This window comes from Sarcophilus harrisii, chromosome 2, assembly GCF_902635505.1.
Source record: "Sarcophilus harrisii chromosome 2, mSarHar1.11, whole genome shotgun sequence".
Classification (NCBI taxonomy): Eukaryota; Metazoa; Chordata; class Mammalia; order Dasyuromorphia; family Dasyuridae; genus Sarcophilus; species Sarcophilus harrisii.
Window position 1 is genome coordinate 107,395,988 of NC_045427.1, and position 24,129 is coordinate 107,420,116.

The window sequence follows — 24,129 nt, forward strand, 5'->3', positions numbered from 1 at the left end:
AATAAAAAGTTACAATAAAAAAAAGGTTTGGCAATTAGTCATTTTAAGATAGTGAGAAAAATTCCTGAAACATTAGGAATAATTCTAGAAATTTACCCCACTTTGGAAGAAAAGGGAAAAACAAATTAGGCAAATAGCAACTTTTTGTTAACTCTTCCTTGACTCCTATCTTGTCCAGAGTCTCCTTTCTGCTCCTTTGGGAAAGCACCCCAGAAGGTAATATTAAGGAACCCTCTCCACTCCACTCTACAGAGTTCTGAGTGTATCTCAGTTGTGGGGATTGCTAACAAGATCAATATAACCCAAGTTTCTCTGTTTGCTAACTTCTCTCATTTCAGATTAAGTTAAAACTCAAATTCTGCCTCGCCTGTAGAAGTAGGGGAAGTAGCCGTGGGGACCCCATACAACTTTGCCAAAACACCTCCCCAATCCAGCTTGGGGGAATGGGAATGGGAATGGAGCAGGGGTCAGGCTCCATGGTCAGCATTCCCTGATCCCTTGCTCCTACCATTGCAGAGGTATCCTAGCACTAGTCATCCCAGCTTTCAGCAGGTTCTATGCAGGAACTGCCTGGGAAGTTCTCCCAGAACTACCCACCATGGCAGTGTGATATGAGAAAGCCAGTCAGCCTCTGCGTTTGGTAAGACCATCATTCTGTTTCAATTATGGATATGTATCATCTATGTGATTTATAGAAAATTACTTTATCTCTGCCCAGTTTTCTGATTTGTAAAGATAAATAATAGTTGTTGTGAAGACCACATGATTGCAAAAGTGCTTAGCATAAAACATGCTATATGAATGTTAACTGCTTTATTGGATATAATTGTTTTATATTTGATAATTTGATGAATTTTTATGTGACTTCTATAAATGATTTCTATGTGTGTGTAATTTGAAAATTTATCTGAGATATGATAGTACAAGCAAATTTAAAGGAGCTCTAATTTAAGCCCACTAAAAAGATACATAGATTGTAATCTATTTGCACTGACAGTGTTACCAGAAGAATTTGGGGTTTTTGAAAAACAGAAAAGCAGTTTGCTATTACTTTAAAAACTCCCACTACCCAAACAGGCTGCTTGTGAGTTGACTTATCTGGAGTCAGATCTCTGAGAGCCCTGTCAATAAAAACAGGCACCTTAACTCTTTTGCTGGCCCATAAAAGAGAAATGATTTGCATAAATTGGAAAATAGCCAAACTGCATTTCAGTTTGTCTAGGACATTTAATCAGAATCTAGGGAATCTCATTAACTAAAGTTAATTCAATTTTAAAATCTATTCTATCTCAATTTTAAGAATTGGCTTGTTTTCTCCCTAAAAACAAAAGAAAAATTTATTTAAGGGAATAAAAACTACAGCTAAGACTATTTGTCTATTAGGAAAATTCTAAAAATTGTTAACTATGTTACTTGAAGCTATTGTCATCATGTTAAGCCTTATCACTTTATCTCCAAGTATGAGGTGTGCAACACTTTTTCCTCCTTAACAAAGTAGGGGGAAGTATCAAACAGCGCAGCCTACGAAAACATTAAGAATAATTGGGATGGGCAACATCAAGCTCAACCCCTTCCCTGGGTCTCTGTCAACCCTCCTTAATTTGTAAGCTTGCCAGTTTTCTTGAAACCACCAGGGTAAACAAAGTCATCATTTCTGAGAAATGAGTCTGTTTAGGCTTTATGATTTCTAAACAAGGAATGTGTTTACTTATAGATTCTCAGTAAATTGATTGTTCCTTTGAACCATGACAAGTTTAAACAAATAAAACATGTTAAACAAAATCTTCTATGGGTTTACGTCATGATAAACTTTTAAAATAACGTATCTAGCTCTAAGCTGCAATTGGTAGAATTTGCTATTAGAGATAAAATCTCTTGGGACTGTAACTGATATTCTTTTGAGTTCTGAATTCAATTGCCTGATCATTAAATCAATAATCTATCAATAAATGCCATAAATACTCAGAGAATGCCTTCCTGAAATGTCTAGGTGAACAACTTGTCTGGGCAAGAGTGGGAGGACAACCTTAGCCTCTGTTTAAGGTGGAATCCTTCTGACTCAGTTTCCCAGTTCTTTTCTTTATTTCCCACCTGATTATTCCTGAGTCTGATTATGAGGTGGAATTACTACTGCATGATCAGCTGTCAAATAGATCTAAGGATACTTTATCCTGTCATGTAGGTGCTCTCAGGCTAAGGCTGAAGGACCTGTTTTGATGCTATTATAATCATGCCCCTGCTTTTTTCTCTTATAGCAAATTTCTATAATCAAAGCAAGTGGTCAATAGAAGCCATGAGCCCAATATAAGTATCCCAGGGGACATAATGGTTCTCTACTCTAGATCTTAAAGATGCTTTCTTTTTTATACCATTGCATAAAGACTCATGATTTCTTTTTGCCCTTGAAGGGGTAAATCCAGGGGAACATAACCCCCCACTAATGAACATGGACAGTCATGTCCATAACATGGAAGTAGCTCAGGGCTTCCAGGACAGCCCACACACATTTGGACAAACCCCTAACTTCCAAACCCCCAACTTCCAAACCCCCACCCCAACCAGGACTATGAAATTTCTTTATCTAAAGGCCCACACAGTTTTATCAGTTTGTTAAGATTCTGAAAGCTATACTAATCTACCTAAAGCTTTTTACACTGTACCTTGATGGAAGGCAGGGCCAAGTCCTGGGGATCACTGGAACACTAAATCCCTTGCTTACTTCTCAAAGAAACTTGGTGTTTTGGGGGTGACCCTGCTTCCTGAGCACTAGTTACCACAGCCCTTCTAGAGGAATCCTCTAAGCTCACTATCAGGTTCAGAGCATTTTGGAAGCCAAAGGGCATCAGTGGCTTGCTAGTGGGAGGCTTACTAGCTATCAAGCTCTCCTACCAGACACCCCAATTTAACTCTCTGGATGCACCACACCTTTGCCCCTGACACTTGGCTCCCTGACAACACTCTGTCAGGTGACATTACAACCCAGCTAGTGAATGATTTACAGATGGGTCCAGTTTTCTTGGAAATGGGGAAAGGAATGAGAGTGAACATCTATACAGACTCCAAATATGCTTTTCTTATTTTGCAAACTCATGGCACTATATGGAAAGAAAGGGGACTTTTGACAGCAAAAAAATGCTCCTATTAAATATGCAAGGGAAACAGGCTTACAGATTCAGCTGCCCATTTGCCCAAGGCCCCTTTCATTCCTAACTGTTAGATAGCTTCTGGCCTCAGCATAGTCCCACAGACTAAACTCCTGAGACAATGGTGAGAACAAAATTCTGGAGAAAACCATTCCTGGGTCTTATCTCTGGGCCATAGAATTAGCACTTTGCTAAATTCTTTTTTAATGGCATTAAAAATACAATAAATTTTGTCCCTTGATCAGGAAATGCTTTCAAGCTTGTAAATTCTTTTGAGACACCTCCCAGTCTTGTCTGTGACCAGTCTTTAGGGGTTCCTTTCTCAATCTTAACAATACCTTTGTGTGCGTGTGTGTGTGTGTGTGTGTGTGTGTGTGTGTGTGTAGTTGAAGAACTTCCAGGAGCTATGTGTAGTAAAGATAAGGTGAAGAACTTCCAAGGATGTTTAAATTCCTCTTCTATATTTTAGTTTCTCTAGGTCTCTGTGACCTGTGTGAGTATGTTGAGTGGTAGCCAATATGTACTTTGATTTTAGACATATGTATTTAACCTCAAATGATGACATTTATTGCTATTCAAGTTACTAACATCTGGACAATTAGTTGCTTGATGTATGGTTCCTCCCGGAACTAGGGAATCTGCTGTTTTTGGCACGAATAATATTCAATTAAGGGGTTGGGGGGGCGCACCTATCTCTTAATGTTCTCCAACTCATGATGTAATCGTTTGTATCTAAAACCTATAAAAACTGTATACCTTATCCCCTTCTTTAGCCCTTCTACCGTGAGCGCTCTCTCTTTCTCTCCTTGCGGTGGAATTGCTCATTCTCATGAGAATTAATTAAATAAACAGCTTTTCTGCTTTTTACTTCCAGAGGTCTCTGAGTAGTCATTTTTGTATAGGATTATCTATCCCTCACACCATCAACTGATGATAGCACATGGAATATCTAAGAATCCTATCCCTACCTCTACTTCTACTGTGAAACCAGCATTAGGCTGGCAATATTGCACCTTCAGGGGTTCTGGGAGGTCACAGGTGATTCTCTAACTCCACTGACCTGAGCCTTCACAGTTGTGCTTCATTCCAACATTATCAATTGAGAGTCAATTTAGTCAGTCAGTCTTAAGTAGCTTTTGAAAAAAGGATATTTACTAAGGTGGCACAAAAAGAGTAGAGGGTACTCATTTGTTTGTTGTTGTTCAGTTGATGGAGTGAATAAGGTAGCCATATGGGCCACAGGGAGGAGCAATTGGCAGGGGTAAGTGGGCCTTTGTTGCAATGGGTCCTTCTTAATTGAATTCCCACAGCTACTCCCTGAGGTAAGCAGGGAGGAGCATTGACAGGATAATTTTGTAATTCCTTATAGAATTCCATGCATTGATAAATGATCATGACCCCAATTGGGACATGTATCCAATTGGAAGGCTAAATTACGATGTCAACCCCAATATTAATTTTTCCTTCTATAGAAGAATTTACTTATATTCTACTTCTTTACTAATTCCTTTTAGGGTTAGCTAGTTTACTAAGCATCATAATGGTGAGTTCATTAGGAACTTAGCTGCCTTAAATGGTGTCTTCCCCCTAGTTATGGTGTCTTTCCCTTTGTTAATGACTAAAATCCCCTTTGGAAATTAGTTCAGCTATGAACAGAATAATAAAATCTTTGCTGCTTGATTTGGACATAGTCTAAGCTTATAAATTCTTTTGAGACAGGTTGTGACAGTACCCAAAATCCCTACACCTCAATACAGTCACATCTGACACTTTCTGACCCCATTTGGGGTTTTCTTGGCAAAGACACTGGAGCAGTTTGTCATTTCCTGCTCCAGATCAATTTATAGATGAGGCAATTGAAGCAAACAGGGGTAAGTAACTTACCCAAGAACATACAGCTAATGTCTGAGGTTGGATTTTAATTCAGGTCTTCCAGATTCTAAGCCAGGTATTCTATCCTGAGCCACCTAGCTACCTTGTACACATCCTGCCTACCAGCCCAAGTGTCTGCAATAATCTATCATACATATACATACAAAATCTAAAGGAAAATGGGCTCAAACTTAGCACAGTGACAAAAGAACAACTCACAGCTCCTAGCTTCTTGAAGTTCTTTTCTTCTATTTATGAGCGTTCAAGAAGTTTCCTTCAGGCATGGTGTAGTTTCTTTGCTGAGTTCCATATTGAACTTTGAGGTGGTCTGGGTTCCTGATGTCCTAGGGGAGTGGGAAGGGGAAGATGATACTAGAACACTTGAGAGAAAGAGAGATGATCCTCTGAAACACAAGATCTTCCTCCAGGCAAAGTGCATGAAAGGATGCTACAAGTAGTCACATTGGATGACAAAGTAATTCTAGTTCCATTTCTTCATCTTTTAAAAATCACTATACTATCATTGCTTATTTTGAATCTACTGTTTAGATGCAGGAATATGTAATAACATAGCGTATGAACCAAACAAGCTCAAATAATTCCAAATGGTTACAAATTCATTCTTAAAAGTTAGGTGCATAAACTTAGTCCTCCTGTGTGGGCCACTAAGGTCACAAAGCAATTGTTTAGCACTTAGATCAACAAAAGATTTTTTTCAGAAAGGATTTTATCACTTATATTGTTTAAAATTGCTGATGTGTGGTGATAATAAAAAAGCAGAATGACTTTTTGGTTTTATTATTGTTTTTAAACTCTCCACAGAAATACACCCTTTTATGGTCTGCTACCCAAGGAATACTGCTTCCATCACCCTGAAATTGCTACAGTTGAGCTATGAGAAAAGACAACTCAGTGACCTTGGAGTCAGCTTGCTCTGTTCTCCTCCAAACTATGAAATAAGCTTTGTATAATATCTTACTTAATATCCATTTCTTAACAGTCACTTGAATAAGAATGAATTTAAATTAGAAACATTAAAATGAAAACCTCATTACTCTACTATTAATATCTCCAACACTGGCTTTTTAATTTTTCTTAAATTTATATACTTAAATCACAATAACCTAAATTTTTTAGGAGCCACATGGTGTCGGGGATAGAGTGGAGTTAGGAATACCTGGGTCCAAATCCTGACTCTGATAATAGTGTGTGATCCTGAATGGCCACCTCTACGTCTCAGATAACTCTCAGATATATCCAGTAAGTCATAGTAATTTGGAGACAGATCCAACCCCAAATACCACTTATTCTTTGTATTTGAGTACCTTGGATTGTGATATTGAGTTCATGCTAGGTTAACACAAAATGTTTTTGTGAGTGAATAAAGAAAAAGAAAAAGCAAGAGAGCCTACTCTTATGGCCAGGCTGGCATCTCCTCTGTGAAACTCTGCCTGGATATCTTTTTGCTAAACCTCAGCATCATATTTAACAATGTAGAGGTCAAACTAAATTAGTCTTGTGTTATACTATTCATGCCATTTGACATAAACACCCAAGATTCTCTAAGTGATGTACCAATAAACAACTACTTGGAAGTACAGCTATTCTCATTGTTATTATTATTTTAATGTTTGAATTATTGTTATTTTAATGTCTGTTTCCTGCAAAAAGCAAAACACATACAAAAATATGGTTTTGATTATATTCTCAAGTAGTTTTCACTCCAGGCACCGGCCTTATAAGAATGCCCCAAGACACAATCCTGGCAAAAAGCATTACCATCAAAGTGGTTCATTGCTATCTCCTAACTGCTTCTCTGAAAATTGCTGACCAGCCTTCCCTGATTTGAAATTCCTAAGTCTGAGAAAGATGTGGTAAAATGAAAGCCCAAAATGTCATCAATACATCTCTGTTGCCCATCTGTGTATGTGCACTACATAGGGCAAGTACAATATGTGCAAGAATGTTATTAAATTGCTGGGCTCCAGAATCTATTGTTTGGACACAATTTTGTAGGTGGCAATTATGATGAAAGGCCTCTTGCTATTTTTAAATATTAAAAGTATAAGTGCTATTAGATAGGAGGAAGACTGGGAACTTGCCTTCAGGCTATAGTTTTTGTGCATGCTCAGAGTAGGCTAGACAAGCTTTTATTCATGTCTACTGAGCTAAGCCTTTCTCTGTGTTCAGAGAGAGAAATACAAAGTATCCCCACTCTGGAGAGATACACATTAGACAGTTCAAAAACAATTTAGGGACTATAAAAAAAAATAATAATAACTTGTCTTACATAATTCTATAGGGTTTCTTCAGCTGAGGTGTCCATCCAGTCCCCTCTACCTCCACAAGGCTTTGTAGTCACAGGATTTTCATTAAGGACTTAAACAGGGAGTTACAAGGAGTTTTTGACCCTAAGTCAGAGAAAGATTTCAGCCATTCTCTCCTTTTGGGAAAATAAGACCCAAAAGACACACTTGATGCCTGAAGTCACTCTTTAGCTAAGGTTGATCTCCGTTTCTAAGAGCTTAATGGCTGGGTGGAGGACTTTCCTACAGAGGAAACACCCATCACCAAAGCTTTGGGAACAGACAGACCCTTTCATAGAAGGAATGGCTGGTTGCTAAGGTTTTTGTTTTTGTTTTTCAGTTAAGAGACTGGGAGAGTAAGAGTTCTTCCAGCTAGGTAGTACAAGGGGGCTAGTAGGTACTAGGTACCCACCCTGAAATCTAGTCTCTGAATTCCTGTATGATCTCAGACATCACCAGTTGTGAGATCCCAGGCAAGTTGCCCCCAATTGTCTCCAAAAGTGTAATACAGAAGGGAAAGGAGAGGAGAAAATAAGAGAGCTCATTCTTCCTTTAATGGAGAATTGGCATATATACTAAAGATTTCAGCTGAAATCAAAAGCTGAAAACGGAGAGAAAAGCTCCAAAAAATCTGCCTGGCCCATTTCAGGTAGCAAGTAATTATGACCACAGGATTAGAGAAACATTGCCCAACTGTAGCTACACAAGACTAGAAGAAGGTAAAGGCTGTTAAGGTGGGAAGGAACTCCAAAAGGTTGTCTACCCATTAGTCAGACACTATATACACAGCAGAGACTGCACACCACAGTGGCAGAAACAGGATGATAACATCAACAGAAGTCCGAGTTGTTTTTTCATGGATATACTCTGGCCATATCTATTCACTATGTCTGACATCTCCCTACATGGTTGGCCCACTCATCCTGTTGAGGTAGGGAAGGGGGTTGGCCCAAGAGTCCCAGACCAATGTCACAAGGTGTCTCAAAAAAAAATTTGCAGGCTTGAACCCATCTCCTAGTCAAGGGGCAAAGTTTTATTGAAAGTAATGGTACGCCATTACAAAGCAGACTGAATTCTAAGGGAATCCAGTGAAGAAACAGAAGAAAAGGAGATATTTTTAACCAGCTTTCATTCATAGATATGCTAATTCTATGGCTCATAGTAGGAAGAAAAATGGTCTCCAGGAGGAATGATTCTCAGTTGATCAGATTATTACTGACAAGATTACCAGTCAGCAGTGAATTGAGGAGTGGTTTTATTCACTATTATCTCAGGCATTTGATCTATGGGGGTTTCCTGAGGCCAGAAGCTATCTGGCTAAGGAGTGGTCAAAATCAGACAGATTGGTATGGCAGTTTCCTGAAGCAGATTCCACAGCCAGAAGACCCAGGACCGCTGACTGAACAGAAGCCCCCCAAGGTCACATTACATCAATCTCACTGTTGATATATGTATTTATTGAAGAATATAACCAACTAGATAGTTCAATGGGCAGAACAGTGGACCTGAGTTAGGAAAATTTGAGTACAAATCCAACCTCAGACATTTACAACTGTATGACCCTGGACAAATCCTAGACAAATCCAAGGAAACTGCTTGTCTCAGTTTCCTTGTGTTTAAAATGAGCTGGAGAAGAAATGGCAGACCACTCCAGTATCTTTGCCAAGAAAACTCCACATACAACATGGTTCATGGGGTTACAAAGAATCCAACTTGATTGATTCAGCAACAATATATCAGGTAGATAGTAGAAGGGAGAAATGTGTTGCTACTCTCTTACTCATAAACTGCCTGCGTCATCTATCTGACCAGCAAATGTAAACTTATCAGTAGGAGCTTCTGAAGTACCTTGCATCTCAAGAGTCTTATCTGGAGAGACCCAGATGTGAATTGGAGAATATACCCAGGTCTACAATTAATTTATTGTATTTTACATTAAAGTATTAGAAAGAGTGCTTTATTTAGAGGCAGAAGAAGTAGGTTCTAAAGCCAGTTATACTTTTGACTTGTTAGAGCTTCGAGAAATCATTGCTTTCTCATGTCAGGAGGTTGTAATATATGATCTCTAAGATTTCTTTCAATTCCAAATCAGTGGTCCCATGATTAGCATTATCTTCATTTGAACTTCTAGTGCAGATTCACTGGGGAAAAAAATGAAGACAACGCACTTCTGATCTTTTATGGTCTAATGTCATTCATTCCCCACATTTATTACATTGTTGATTTAACTCAACAAAAATGCATGAAGTACTTACTACATGTCAAAATCTGTGTTAAACACTGGGGATAAAAAGACAAAAAGGGAACATTCTGTGTTCTCAAGGAGATTATATTTTTCTGGGAATATAACATGTGTATGGATAAGTAAATAGAATTTTTTTCAAAGTGATTTCAAGGGGAAGAAAGAACTTGAAGGAGCAAGAAAGGATTTGGAGGAGGAAATGTGTTCCAGACACCTGGGACCACGCTTACAAAGTTAGAAAAGTGGATGATGAAATGTCTAACTTAGAAACAGCCAATAGTCAGCCAACAAAGCATTCATTAAGGGCTTACTACAGACAGTTCTCATATTACATGAATCATTCTACAGATTTCAGTAAAGTGATTTTTACATAATGCAAATTTGCCCTGGAAAATAAGAGAGGAAAGGGGGAAGAGGATCATCACTTGTGGAAGTTTAGTGACAGAGAAGTGAGAGCAAAATGAAGAAGACATAGGCTGGGGCCAGCCACATGCAAGCCTGACTGGGAAAAAAAGTGCAAAAACATGGTGGCCAGATACAAACATGGCCAGGAGAGGACAAGTTACAAGCAGGAGCAAGGATAGACACATGTTACTCAAAATCTGATAGAAGACAAAAATGCTGGAGCCAATCAGGGGCAAGTAGGCAGAGTGTGGCGAAGCTCTTCTCTGTCTGCACCTGAGGTCTCTAGCTCAGACCCTATCTGACTGAGGGCAAGGAAGTGGTGGTCAACCCCTTCATCCCTTTTCCCCTTCACCTGGAGGGTGTTATTTTAGAGTTTGGTTTTATTTGATGAGGTGTGGGAGGCCATGCAGCAGAGCCAAGAGATAGGAACAGAGAGAGAGAGAGAGAGAGAGAGAGAGAGAGGAGAGAGAGAGGAAGGAAGGGAGGGAGAGAGAGAGAAAGAACACAGTATTGTACAGTAAAGTTAATTTAGATCTTTTTTTGGGAATGCAGATTCCTTTAAGAATTCTTTACTAAAGTTGAATTTGTATATTTGCATAATGCAAATTTATGTAAAGCTAGAACTATATTTTGTGATTAGCACTGTGCTAAGTCCTGGGTATAAAAAGGGAAAAACATAGTCCCCTTCAAGGAACTCATATTCTAATAGTATTGGAAATATGCAAAAAATTGTATATGCAAAACATGAGCAATATAAATGGAAGGTAATCTCTTTTTTTTTCTTTTTTTTTTAATTTAATAGCCTTTTATTTACAGGATATATGCATGGGTAACTTTACAGCATTAACAATTGCCAAACCTCTTGTTCCAATTTTTCACCTCTTACCCCCCCCCACCCCTCCCCTAGATGGCAGGATGACCAGTAGATGTTAAATATATTAAAATATAAATTAGATACACAATAAGTATACATGACCAAAACGTTATTTTGCTGTACAAAAAGAATCAGACTCTGAAATATTGTACAATTAGCTTGTGAAGGAAATCAAAAATGCAGGTGTGCATAAATATAGGGATTGGGAATTCAATGTAATGGTTTTTAGTCATCTCAATGGAAGGTAATCTCAAAGAGAAGGTAATAACATTGGGAAGGTGGAGGTGAGTACAAGCCATTTTGACAGGATCAGAAAGTACACAAAGGAAGAAATGAAATAATTAGAAAGCTAGTTGAGGGGGCAGATTGTAGAAGTCTTTAATATTTAGAATATCTTCACAGGATATAAGTATTTGTAAACCAACTCAGATTTTTGCCCTGTTTTATTTTGTTTTGTTTGTTTATTTTTTAAGGGTGATATATTTTGTTAGGATAAAAGGAAGCAGATTTTCGCAGGGAAAATGAAATAGTTAAGAAATAATATTCTGGGTCCACAAAGTTGCAATGAAAAAAAAAAACATTACTTATTTTTGGAATAAGGAAAAATGAGTTCTAGTTTCAGCTCTTCGACAAACAAATCAAGCAAGTCCGGACTAAATAAAAGCTTAAACTTGCTATGTTTTTTTTTTCCTTAGCTATAAACTAGAAGTGTCAGGGTCTGCCTTACCTACCTCACTAGAGTATCATGAGCAAAATGAGGATAAATGAATATGTTATATAAATGCTAAGTAAAGCTTATGGGAGAGAGGGGGAGCCAAAATAGCAAAGTAAAGACAGGGACTCACCCAAGCTCTCCCCCAAATACTTTTAAATAACGACTCAAAACAAATTCTAGAGCAGCATCCACAAAAAGATGATTTGAAACTATTTTCCTAAGCAAGACAAGTTGGAAGTTGGCAGGAAAGATCTGATCACGAGTGTGAGAGTTAGCATAGTCCTGCATAGAGTGAGCCAGCATAGCTCAGGTTCCAGCAACCCAGGAACAGGTCTTGAATCAGCAGCAGCTGTGGCTTCCATAGCTTTCAGGCCAGAGATAGTAAGGAGATCAAACAAATGGTCAGAAGATTACAGATGGTACTGGGGGCTGTTTTGTCCATACTCAGAGGTGAGCTACAATCCTGGGTGAGGAGTACTAACTCACTAGAGTTTGTGGCCACAATGCAGTAAGGACTCTCATTACAATTCCCAAGCTTCAGGGAGTTTGTGCTACTGTTTTCAGAGATATTTCTAGGGATCTGTAAGTTTTCAGTTCTTCCAAAGTGGTATGATCTAAGAAGAGGTGAATTTACTACCTTCTTGGCCTGTGCCCTGCTCTGTGAATGACCACAAACACTCTGTACTGCCCTAGAATTGTTATAAGGGTCCCCGCTCTGGCTGTAAGCTCTGCTGTATTAGTGTTCTTCCTCATCCTGAAATTGCTACTGAGGACTGTGGCCCCCATTTGAGTATGGGCAAAGCAAGCCCTGTAATCTCTTCTGATCAGTTGTTTACCCCTTTACCATCTATTAAAGAGCCCAAGAGCTTTGGATAGCTACCACTGCTGATCCCAAGACCTGCTCCTGGTTTGTTGGACCTAGTCTGTGCTGGTGTAGAACTATACCCTGTGTGCACATTCCAAGGGCAAAACACCTTTCCTGTCAATTTTCTAAGGTATTTTTAACTGAAAAATTATTTTACCTTGTACTTTTGTGGATCTGCTGTTTTAGAAATTGGTGTTTGGAGGGGTTTGCAGAGAACTCAGGCAAATCACTATCTTTTCTCCACTATTGTGGCTCCATTGATCACATGGCTAGTAAGTGTCTGAGGTTTAACTCAGAAAGAAATATTTATCCACTATAGCACCTAGCTTCTCCAAAGGCAAAAATATACACAGAAACTACATTGTGATCTGATAAAAGCATCATTTCTCAAATATATATGAAACTGAGTCAAATTTATAAAAATAAGTCATTTCCTAATTGATAAATTGTTAAAGGTTTAGTAGTTTTCAGAAGAAGAAATCAAAGTCATCTTTAACTATATAAAAAATGCTATAAATCCCTATTGATTTGAGAAATGCAAAATAAAACAATTCTGGAATGCCATCTTATACCTATCAGAAATGACAAATGCTGGAAAGGATGAGGGGAAATAGGCACATTAATGCACTGTTGGTGGAGTTGTGAAATGGTCCAACCATTCTAACAATTTGGAACTATTCTCAAAGGGTCATGCAAACTATTTGACCTAGCAATACCATAACTAGTCTATACTCCAAAGAGATAAAAAGAAAAGGAAAAGGACCCATATTTACAAAAATATATTATAGCAATTCTTCTTGTGGTGTCAAAGGATTGGAAATTGAAGAAACAGCTATCAACTGAGGAATGGCTGAACAAGTTATAGTATGTGATTGTGATGAAGTATAATTGTATTACAAGAAATGATAAGCAGGATGGTTTCAGAAAAACATGGAAAGACATATGAAATGAACAAAACAAAGAAATCATAGTACACAATAACAATAAGTGTAATATTGATCAACTGTGAAGGACTTAGCTACTCTCATCAATATGATGATCCAAGAAAATTCCAAAGGACTCATGGAGAAAAATACTATTCTTCCCCAGAGAAAAAAATTGATAAATTCTGAATATAAATTGAAGTATAGTTTTGTCACTTTCTTTGTTTTTCTTGCTTTTTGTGATATAGTTAATACAGAAGTATATTTTGTGTTATTTCATATGTAAATTTGACATCACATTGTTTGTTGTTTCATGGGGTAGGGAAGGGGTAGCAGGAAGGGAAAGGCTTTAGAATTCAATTTTTAAAAAAAGAATGTTTAAAAAAATAAATATTTTTAAAGGAAAAAGAAGCAAAAAAAAGGGAAAACAGAAAACTGGGAAAATATTTTACATTTTATAGCATGTTTCTATGATAAGGGCTAATTTCTCAAGTATATAGGAAACTGAATCAAATTTATGGATATAAGAGCCATTACTCAAATGAATAATGGTCAAAATATATAACAAGCAGTTTTCAGAAGAAGAAATTAAAGCTATCAATAATGGGGCAGAGGAGAGAAGAATGCTCTTAATCACTAATAGAGAAGTACAAATTAAAACAACTTTGAGATATCACTTCTTTGATTTTCTAAAATTACAGAAAAGGAAAGTGATATATGTGGGTGGATGGAAAATAGGGATTCTAATACATTATTGATGGAGTTGTTAATTGGTCCAACCATTCTCAAAAACAATTTGAAAACCCTTTGACCAACAGTATTGTTCCTGGATCTGTATCCCAAGGAGATCAAAGAAAAAGGAAAAAGGACTATATATACAAAAATATTTATAGCAGCTCTTTTTGTGGTGGCAAAGAATTGGAAACTGAGGGGATGCCCATCAACTGAGGAATGACTGAACAAGTTATAGTATATGAGTGTAATGGAACATTATTGTACTATAAAAATGATAAAGGAAATAGTTTCAGAAAAATCTTATATGAATTTACATTGACCTGATTTACATGAATTGATGCAAAGTGAAGTGAGCAGAATCAGGAGAAAAATCTACATAATAACAGTGACATTGTAAAGCTAATCATTATGAAAAACTTAACTTATCAATATAATAATCTATTACCACTCCAAGCACTCATGATATAAAATGCTATCTACCTTCAGATAAAGAACTGATCGACTCAATGCAGACTGAAGCACATTTTTTTCCTTTATTTTTCTTGTCTTTGAGAGGGAAGTATAGAAGGGGGAGAGCAGGAATATATCTAATGGAAAAAAATATTTTGGAACTTCAAATGTATAATGGATATCATATTTCTTGTCTTCTCAATGAATGGAAAGACAGAAGAGAGAGAATTTGAAGTTGAAAACAAAAATTAAATTTTAAAAAATCAATATGCTGAAGGCAAAAATAGTAAATGCATTCTTTTCCGATCACAATGCAATAAAAACTACATGCAACAAAAAGCTAGGGGTAAATAGACCAAAAAGTAATTGGAAACTAAATAATCTCATCTTAAGGAATGACTGGATGAAACAGCAAATTATAAACGCAATTAATAATTTCACCCAAGAAAATGACAATGATGAGACATCATACCAAAATTTGTGGGATGCAACCAAAGCAGTAATAAGGCAAAATTTTATAGCTTTAGAGGCTTACTTGAATAAAATAGAGAAAGAGAAGATCAATGAATTGGGCTTGCAACTTAAAAAGCTAGAAAAAGACCAAATTAAAACCCCCCAATTAAATATTAAACTTGAAATTCTAAAATTAAAAGAAGAAATTAATAATATTGAAATTAAAACACTATTGAATTAATAAATAAAACTGAGTTGGTTTTATTAAAAATAACAATAAAATAGATAAATCTTTGGTAAATCTGATTAGAAAAAGGAAAGAGGAAAATCAAATTGTTAGTCTTAAAAATGAAAAGGGAGAACTTTCCACCAATGAAGAGGAAATTAGAACAATAAGGAGTTACTTTGCCCAACTTTATGCCAATAAATTTGATAATAAGTGAAATGAATGACTACCTCCAAAAATATGGGCCTCCCAGATTAACAAAGGAGGAAGTAAATTGCTTAAATAGTCCCATTTCAGAAAAAGAAATAGAACAAGCTATTAATCAACTCCTTAAGAAAAAATCCCCAGAACCAGAAGGATTTACATTTGAATTCTACCAAACATGTAAAGAACAATTAACCCCAATGCTATATAAACTATTTGAAAAAATAGGGAATGAAGGAGTCCTGCCAAATTCCTTTTATGACACAGACATGGTACTGCTACCTAAACCAGGTAGGTTGAAAACAGAGAAAGAAAATTATAGACCAATCTCCCTAATGAATATTGATGCTAAAATCTTAAATAAGATATTAGCAAAAAGACTACAGAAAATCATCCCCAGTATAATACACCATGAGCGAATAGGATTTATACCAGGAATGCAGGGCTGGTTCAATACTAAGAAAGCTATTAGTATAACTGACCATATCAATAATCAAATTAACAAAAACCATATGATCATCTCAATATTCCTATTAAAACACTTAAGAGTATTAATAGATAAATTAAAGAATAAATGGACTTTTCCTAAAATAGTCAGTAGCAACTATTTAAAATCATCAGTAAGCATCATATGTAATGGGGATAAACTGGAACCATTCCCAATAAGATCAAGAGTGAAACAAAGTTGCCCACTATCACCATTACTAGTCAATATTGTATTAGAAATGCTAGCTTTGGCAATAAGAGTTGAGAAAGAGATTAAAGGAATTAGAGTAGGTAATGAGGAAACCAAATTATCACTCTTTGCTGATGATATGATGATATACTTAGAGAACCCCAGAGATTCTACTAAAAAGCTATTAGAAATAATCCACACCTTTAGCAAGTTGTAAGATACAAAATAAACCCACATAAGTCATCAGCATTCTTATATATCACTAACAAAATCCAACAGTTAGAGTTACAAAGAGAAATTCCATTTAAAGTAATTACCGATAGTATAAAATATTTGGGAATCTATCTGCCTAGGGAAAATCAGGAATTATATGAGCAAAACTACAAAACACTTTCCACACAAATAAAGTCAGATCTAACCAACTGGAAAAATATTAAATGCTCTTGGATAAGGCACAAATTTAATAAAAATGACAATACTACCTAAACTAATCTATTTATTTAGCACTATAACAATCAGACTCCCAAAAAACTATTTTAATGACCTAGAAAAAATAACAACAAAGTTCATATGGAAAAACAAAAGGTCAAGAATTTCAAGGGAACTAATGAAAAAAAAAATCAAATGAAGGTGGCCTAGCTGTACCAGATCTAAAATTATATTATGAAGCAGCAGTTACCAAAACCATTTGGTATTGGCTAAGAAATAGATCAGTGGAAATAGGGTAGGTTCAAAGGACAAAATAGTCAATAACTTTAATAATTTAGTATTTAACAAACCCAAAGACCCCAGCTTTTGGGATAAGAATTCACTGTTTGACAAAAACTGCTTGGAAAATTGTAAATTCGTATGGCAGAAACTAGGCATTGACCCACACTTAACACCTTACACCAAGAAAAGGTCAAAATAGGTTCATGACCTAGGCATAAAGAATGAGATTATAAATAAATTAGAAGAACATTGGATAGTTTACCTCTTAGACCTGTGGAGAAGGAAGGAATTTATGACCAAAAAAGGACTAGAGATCATTATTGATCACAAAATAGAAAATTTTTATTATATCAAATTGAAAAGTTTTTGTACAAACAAAACTAATGCAGACAAGATTAGAAGGGAAGCAATAAACTGGGAAAACATTTTTACAATCAAAGGTTTTGATAAAGGACTCTAATTTATAAGAAATCAAGCCATTCTCCAATTGATAAATGGTCAAAGGATATGAACAGACAATTCTCAGACAAAGAAATTGAAACTATTTCTAGCCATATGAAAAGATGCTTCAAGACATTATTAATCAGATAAATGCAAATTAAGACAACTCTGAGATACCACTACACACCTTCAGATTAGCTAGAATGACAGGGAAAGATAATGTGGAATGTTGGAGGGGATGTGGGAAAACAGGGACACTGATGCATTATTGGTGGAATTGTGAATACATCCAGCCATTCTGGAGAGCAATTTGGAACTATGCTAAAAAAGTTATCAAACTGTGCATACCCTTTGATCCAGCAGTGTTACTACTGGGCTTATATCCCAAAGAGATTTTAAAGAAGGAAAGGGACCTGTATGTGCAAGAATGTTTGTGGCAGCCCTCTTTGTAATGGCCAGAAACTGGAAACTAAGTGAATGCCCATCAATTGGAGAATGGCTGAATAAATTATGTTATATGAATATTATGGAATATTATTATTCGGTAAGAAATGACCAGTAGGATGATTTCAGAAAGATCTGGAGAGACTTACATAAACTGATGCTGAATGAAATGAGCAGGACCAGAAGATCATTATATACTTCAACAACAATACTATATGATGATCAATTCTGATGGATGTGGCCCTCTTCAACAATGAGATGAACCAAATCAGTTCCAATAGAGCAGTAATGAACTGAACCAGCTACACACAGGGTAAGAACTCTGGGAGATGACTATGAACCACTACACAGAATTCCCAATCCCTCTATCTTTGTCCACCTGCATTTTTTATTTCCTTTTGATTTCTTTCACAAGTTAATTGTACACTATTTCAAAGTCTGATTCTTTTTGTACAACAAAATAACTGTTTGGACATGTATACATATATTGTATTTAACTTATACTTTAACATATTTAACATGTATTGGTCAATCTGCCATCTGGGCGAAGGGGTGGGGGAAAGGAGGGGAAAAGTTGGAACAAAAGGTTTTGCAATTGTTAATACTGAAAAATTACCCATGCATATATCTTGTAAATAAAAAGCTATAATAAAAAAGGAAGACTTTCCAACCCTATTAATTTAATGCCTTCCCTTTTTAAGTCATTTCCTATTCATCCTGTATATAGTTTTGTTGTACATTTTGTTTGTTAGTTGTCCACCCTGTTACATTCTGAGCTTTTTTAAGAGCAGGAATTTCCCTCTACCTAGAAAAAGTGCCTGCATATAATAAGCATTTAAGAGATGTTTATTGAGTGATACATTTAATTAGAGAGTAATAATAGCTAAATCATAAGAGAAAGAAGACAGAACTCCAAACAAAGTAAAAACTAATTGAATTAATACTGGAGAACTTTTAATATTTAGAATGCCCATTTAACAACATGCACTCACCCCACTCCCCACCAATGCACACAATCTATCACCAGTAACCATATATACATATCTATGAGCACAAGGAATCAGGTCCATTCCTAGGAGAGGGACATGGTTCTTCAGTGACTCTGCCTGAATAATACTCTCACTCCTTTATCTGGAAAGAAATGGCAAACTCTGGTTCTTTCCATGGAGACCAAGGAACAAAAATGTTCATGAGGAAATGTCCAGTGGGCTAGAATCATGCAGCCTAGAGGCTAATATTCTGACTGTACAGTAGAGATGCCTCAAGGATGAAATGACTAGGTGAATCACAGCTAGGTGAAGGAAAGGAAGAGAACAGAGGAAATGGAAGGAGTAGAAATATTGATGACTATAATTGACCTGAGTGAAGAAAAGGAAACAGAAACCCGGGGGCGGGGGGGGCGGGGCAATTCTGGTTCCCTGAAGATTACTTATACCAGCAAACCATATATATATTTCATTTCCTTCACAGGCTAATTGTATACTATTTCAAAGTCCGATTCTTCTTGTACAACAAAATAATTGTTTGGACATGTATACATATATTGTATTTAACTTATACTTTAACATATTTAACATGTTTTGGTCTACCTGCCTTCTGGGGGAGAGGTAGGGAGAAGGAAGGGAAAAAATTGGAACAAAAAGTTTTGCAATTGTCAATGCTGAAAAATTACCCATGCATATTTCTTGTAAATAAAAAGGTATAATAAAAAATCAATATGCTGAATTTAAACATTTTTCATTATTATTTAGGATAGATACAATTAAGAAGCTTATTAGTAGGAGTAGTATTAACAACAATCCTTCACTTATCCTTTATAACTTTTGTTTGCACATAATTGTTATTCTGTTGTCTCCCCTATTAAACTGTGAGATCCTTAAGAGCAGGGACTATTTTTAGTTTTTTGGCTTTTGTTGGTTTTTGTTGGTTTTTGTTGGTTTTGTTTTGGGGGGGTTTTTCCTTTCCATGTAACACTTAACACAGTGCCAGTCACTTAGTACTCACTTAAACTCCAATGGACTGAGTGACTGACTAATTTAAATCAATGGAGAAGGAAGTGGGTACCTTGGTTTTGTTTTTAAAATACAAAGAGCTCTTATAACACAAATGGTTTGAGATACAGATTAAATTCAGAATTCTGAACCCATTTTTTTCCTCAGAAACAGTATTTTAATTATTGACTAGTTGTTGCCCACAATAGTCAACAAAAGTCTATTTAACTAATGTTGTACCTGGTCATTTATAATAAAAATTCAGTAGTACAAACCTTAAACCACAATCTATTTAGGGGACAACAGAATATCTGATTTAAAAAGCTGTCATGTAAAAGGAGAATTTGAGCTATCCCACTTGACCTATGAAGACAGGACCAGAAGTATTGGATAGAAGTTATAGAGAGACAGATTTAGGCTAAATGTCAGGAAAAAAAACTTCTTAAAAAATAAAGCTGAACAAAAGTTGAGGGTGGGAAAGGGAAAGAAAGAGAGGTGAAAGTCATAGTGTCATTTCCCATAACTCAAAGTTTTTAAATAAGATTTCCTAGTTGTTCTTTGTTGTTTGACCAAAATGACATCACTATTAGAGTCAAGTTACTATGATTGATCAGAACAATACAAACTCAGAATGCTTTGCCATAGGTTGGACACAAATAATTCCTATGAACAATTGAGATGGATTATCTAACTTTGCCGATCTCATGTTTCTTTTGAGCTACTTCAATCCTGCTTTGTCTATAGAGCACAGAACCTTTTCTGTTGAGGGCACACCATACTGAGAAAAGATAATACATTAAAAAAAAAAAAAAAGCTGAGAATTGGAGGAAGCTAGGAATCCTCAGAATCCTCTTTTTTTTTTTAATTTTAATTTCTTCTTCTTTTTATTTTTTGGCAATACAATTGCTAGAACTCCTCTTCCCACCAATATAAATAAAAAATAAAAACACAATTGTGATATACATGCATAATCAAACAAAACAAATCCACATTTTTTAAAGTCTAATCTGAATTTTAATATTTTCTCCATCGCTTTCTTAAGTCTATAGACAACTAACAAAACAACAAATCAAAACCTAATTTGTAATATTTGTCATAGCTGTATATAAATGCTCACACTAAGAATTTCAACAGTCTAGGTTAGGAGCTGGTTTAGCACAATTCTGAGGTTAACCAACCCCACTGCATCCAGTCTCTTTAGAATCAGTTGATTACTTCCTTGTTCAATAGCTGAGGGAGTTTTTTCTTTCATATGTTTAAAGTTCATTTCCTATAAAGATTTGTTTTTTCTTTCCTGCTTCTTGACTCAAAGTTTACAGAATGAGGATGCAAATATTTATATTTCTTCCTGTTGGAATGATACCTTACCTAAGATATCTTGTTCATTCTTTCCCTCATTTACAAATGTTACCATATTCACTTTTTTTTTGGAATCTTCTTGGTCTGGAGAGATTCTTCCAGCTTCAGGAGGAAGAAGAGGGAAAAGTTATTCACATAGTTTTTCATTACTTTCTAATCTACTGAAAAGGTGAGGTTGTACCTGTATGCATGTTTAGAATATATTCCTTCCTTATCTCTGCTGACTGAAATTCTCTTTCTTCAGCACAGTTTAGCTGCCACCGCCTACCAGGGGACTTCCCTAATCTTCCCAGCAGAAAGAGAACAAATTCACATGTCTACCATGTCCAAAAATGTACTTTAGAAGTATATTTATGTTCGTTATTTATTATCTTTAACTGTATTGCAAAATTTATGGCTTTCTAATTCTTTCATAGAAGCAGATTGTTAAAACTTCTTAAAATCACAGATTTAGAAATGGAAGGGATCTTAGAAATTACCTAGTGTTAATTCCCTTCTCCATCATTTTAAAATGAACTGACACCTAGAAAGGTCATGACTTCTCCATTGAGGGTCTTAAGTAAGAAAGCTGGGATTTGAACCAAAGACATTTTGTTCCAAAGCTGTCACTTTTTATATTATACCATGTTGTCTTCAAATTTAAAACATAACAGCATGGTTAGATGCTATAGGGTAGGTGGCAGTGCCTTAATTATATTTTTGTAAAGATCATGAGAATCTTTTCCCTGTTGATCAAGGGAAATGCTTTTTTTAACCTCCTCTCTCTTTTAAAAGAATGTTTTTATTTTAGTTTTCTCAATTACATATAAAATAAATAACATTAATTTTTTTATAATTTGTTGCCTCCTCTCCCTCTTCACTTTTTGAAAAGGGAAATACTTTGATACAGATTATACAATAAATAAAACTTATTTCCATATTAGCCTTGTTGCAAAAGAGAACACAGACAAGAAAGAAAGAAAGAAAGAAAGAAAGAAAGAAAGAAAGAAAGAAAGAAAGAAAGAAAGAAAGAAAGAAAGAAAGAAAGAAAGAAAGAAAGAAAAAGAAAGAAAGAAGAAAGGAAGGAAGGAAGGAAGGAAGGAAGGAAGGAAGGAAGGAAGGAAGGAAGGAAGGAAGGAAGGAAGGAAGGAAGGAAGGAAAAGAAAAAGTATCAGCATTCATATTCCCTCAGTTCTTTCTCTGGAGATAGAAAACATTTTTCATCAAAAGTGCTTTAGAATTGTCTTAGATCTGAGACTAGATAAGTCATTCAGAGTTGATCATTGTACATTATTGTTACTGTGTGTAGTGATCTTTTGGCTCTGCCCACTTTATTTTGCATCATTCATACAAGTCTTCCCAGGTTTTCTAAAACCACCCTACTGATCATTTCTTTCAACACATAGTATTTCTATACAATAATATACTATCACTTGTTCAGTCATTCCCTAATTGATGGGCATCCCTTCCATTTCCATTTTTTTAACCACCATAAAAGAATTGTTATGAATATTTTTATGCATATAGGATCTTTTTATTTTTCTTTGATCTCTTTGGGATACAGATTTAGTAGTGGTATTGATGTAATAGGATTCTGGTCCCCTGATCTTTGGGAGGTGGCAGGGAGAGGGAGAGGGGGGCCTGGGTCAGAAAACCCTGAAGCTTTTGGCTTTGGATCACCACTCAACCCCTACCCTTAATTCACCCAGAGATCACTCTTGAATTTCTAGCCGGGGGGAAACTCCTAAAATAATCACCACCCTTAATTCACCTGGAAATTACTCTTCAGGCCACCACTTTCTACCCTTAATTCTTGGGGAGATGGATCCCTAGCCCATGGATGCAGAAGACTAAATAAAATTAAACTGTCTCTCAATTCCTTGTTACTTTCCTAATAAGGATCTAGCCCACTGGGAACCTCTCAGTGTCAATAAACCCTCTTTTGCCAACCTTAACTTGGAGACTGGAATTGTGAATTCTTTCAGAAAACCTGTGACACTGGCCTGGGGACTCCCAAACTTTGTTAGGGTGTCTCATTCCTCAACAGTATTGTCAGGTCAAAGAATATGTGCAGTTTTATACCCTTCGCTCTCCAAAAGATTCCATTAGTTCACAACTTTACCAATGGCACAGTGACCCAATTTTTCCACATCTCTTCCAACATTTGTCAGTCTGTAATGCCAAAGAAACTGAGGCAAGATAGAGATTAAAGAGTATTTAATATTTTATTTGAAAGAGAGATTTACTGGGACCAGATGGACCCATGGTTTGGTCCCAGGGCTGAATGAGACTATCGTCTCCAAGAATCCAGCAAACAATGTGAGTTCTCAATGACATATATACATGCGGCTCAGATACAGGGGGTAGAGTGAGGCAGGGGTGGAGTCAGGATGCTGAAAGTGGGAACGGGACTCTGACAGGGTGGGGTGGGAGACGGGGATGACATAATGGGGGGAGGCACCCTGGAGATGGGCAGAGGCATCTTGATAAGATGGTATCTGATATTCTAGTAGCTTGGAATGGGGAGAGGCATTCTGATATTCTAAAATATAAGATCTTTTATCCTTATCAAATATTCTGATTAAAAGGAAGGGGTTGTTTTGCAGGATTGAGCAGAGCAATTATAAACTGAGGTGGAACAATTAGGGAAACCTAGGCAGGACAATTTAGGGAAACTGAGTCAGGATAATAAAAGAGAACTGTGGTGCAACAAGTCACCTTTTTTGTCATAATATCTGATAGGTGTAAAGCGGTACCTTAGAGTTGTTTTGATTTATATTTCCCTAATTATTAGTAATTAAAAGCATTTTTATTTGACTGGATAATTTTGATTTTTTCTTCTGAAAACTGCCTATTCATATTCTTTGAGCATTTATCAGTTTTCTTATACTTTTAACTCAGTTTTCTATATAGTAAAGAAATGAAATCTTTCAGAGAAAACTTTGTTTCAGAGAAACTTGCTATAATTTTTTCCTCAGTTTCTTGCTTTCCTGCTAATATTAGCATATTGTTTTTTTTTAATTTAATGTAACCAAAATTCTCTATTGTATATCTTATAATGCTCTCTATCTCTTATTTGATCATAAATTCTTCCCTTATCCATAAATCTGACAAA

The 24,129-nt window shown here is 36.0% G+C and overlaps 1 non-coding gene across 1 annotated transcript; it reads right to left on the reverse strand.

The window, feature by feature from the left end:
• Nucleotides 1-21,681: 21,681 nt before the first annotated feature.
• On the reverse strand, nucleotides 21,682-21,812 carry LOC111718660. The gene has a single exon (XR_002769184.1). It is a non-coding gene; the product is annotated as a U6atac minor spliceosomal RNA (small nuclear RNA).
• Between the last annotated feature and the right edge of the window lie 2,317 nt (nucleotides 21,813-24,129).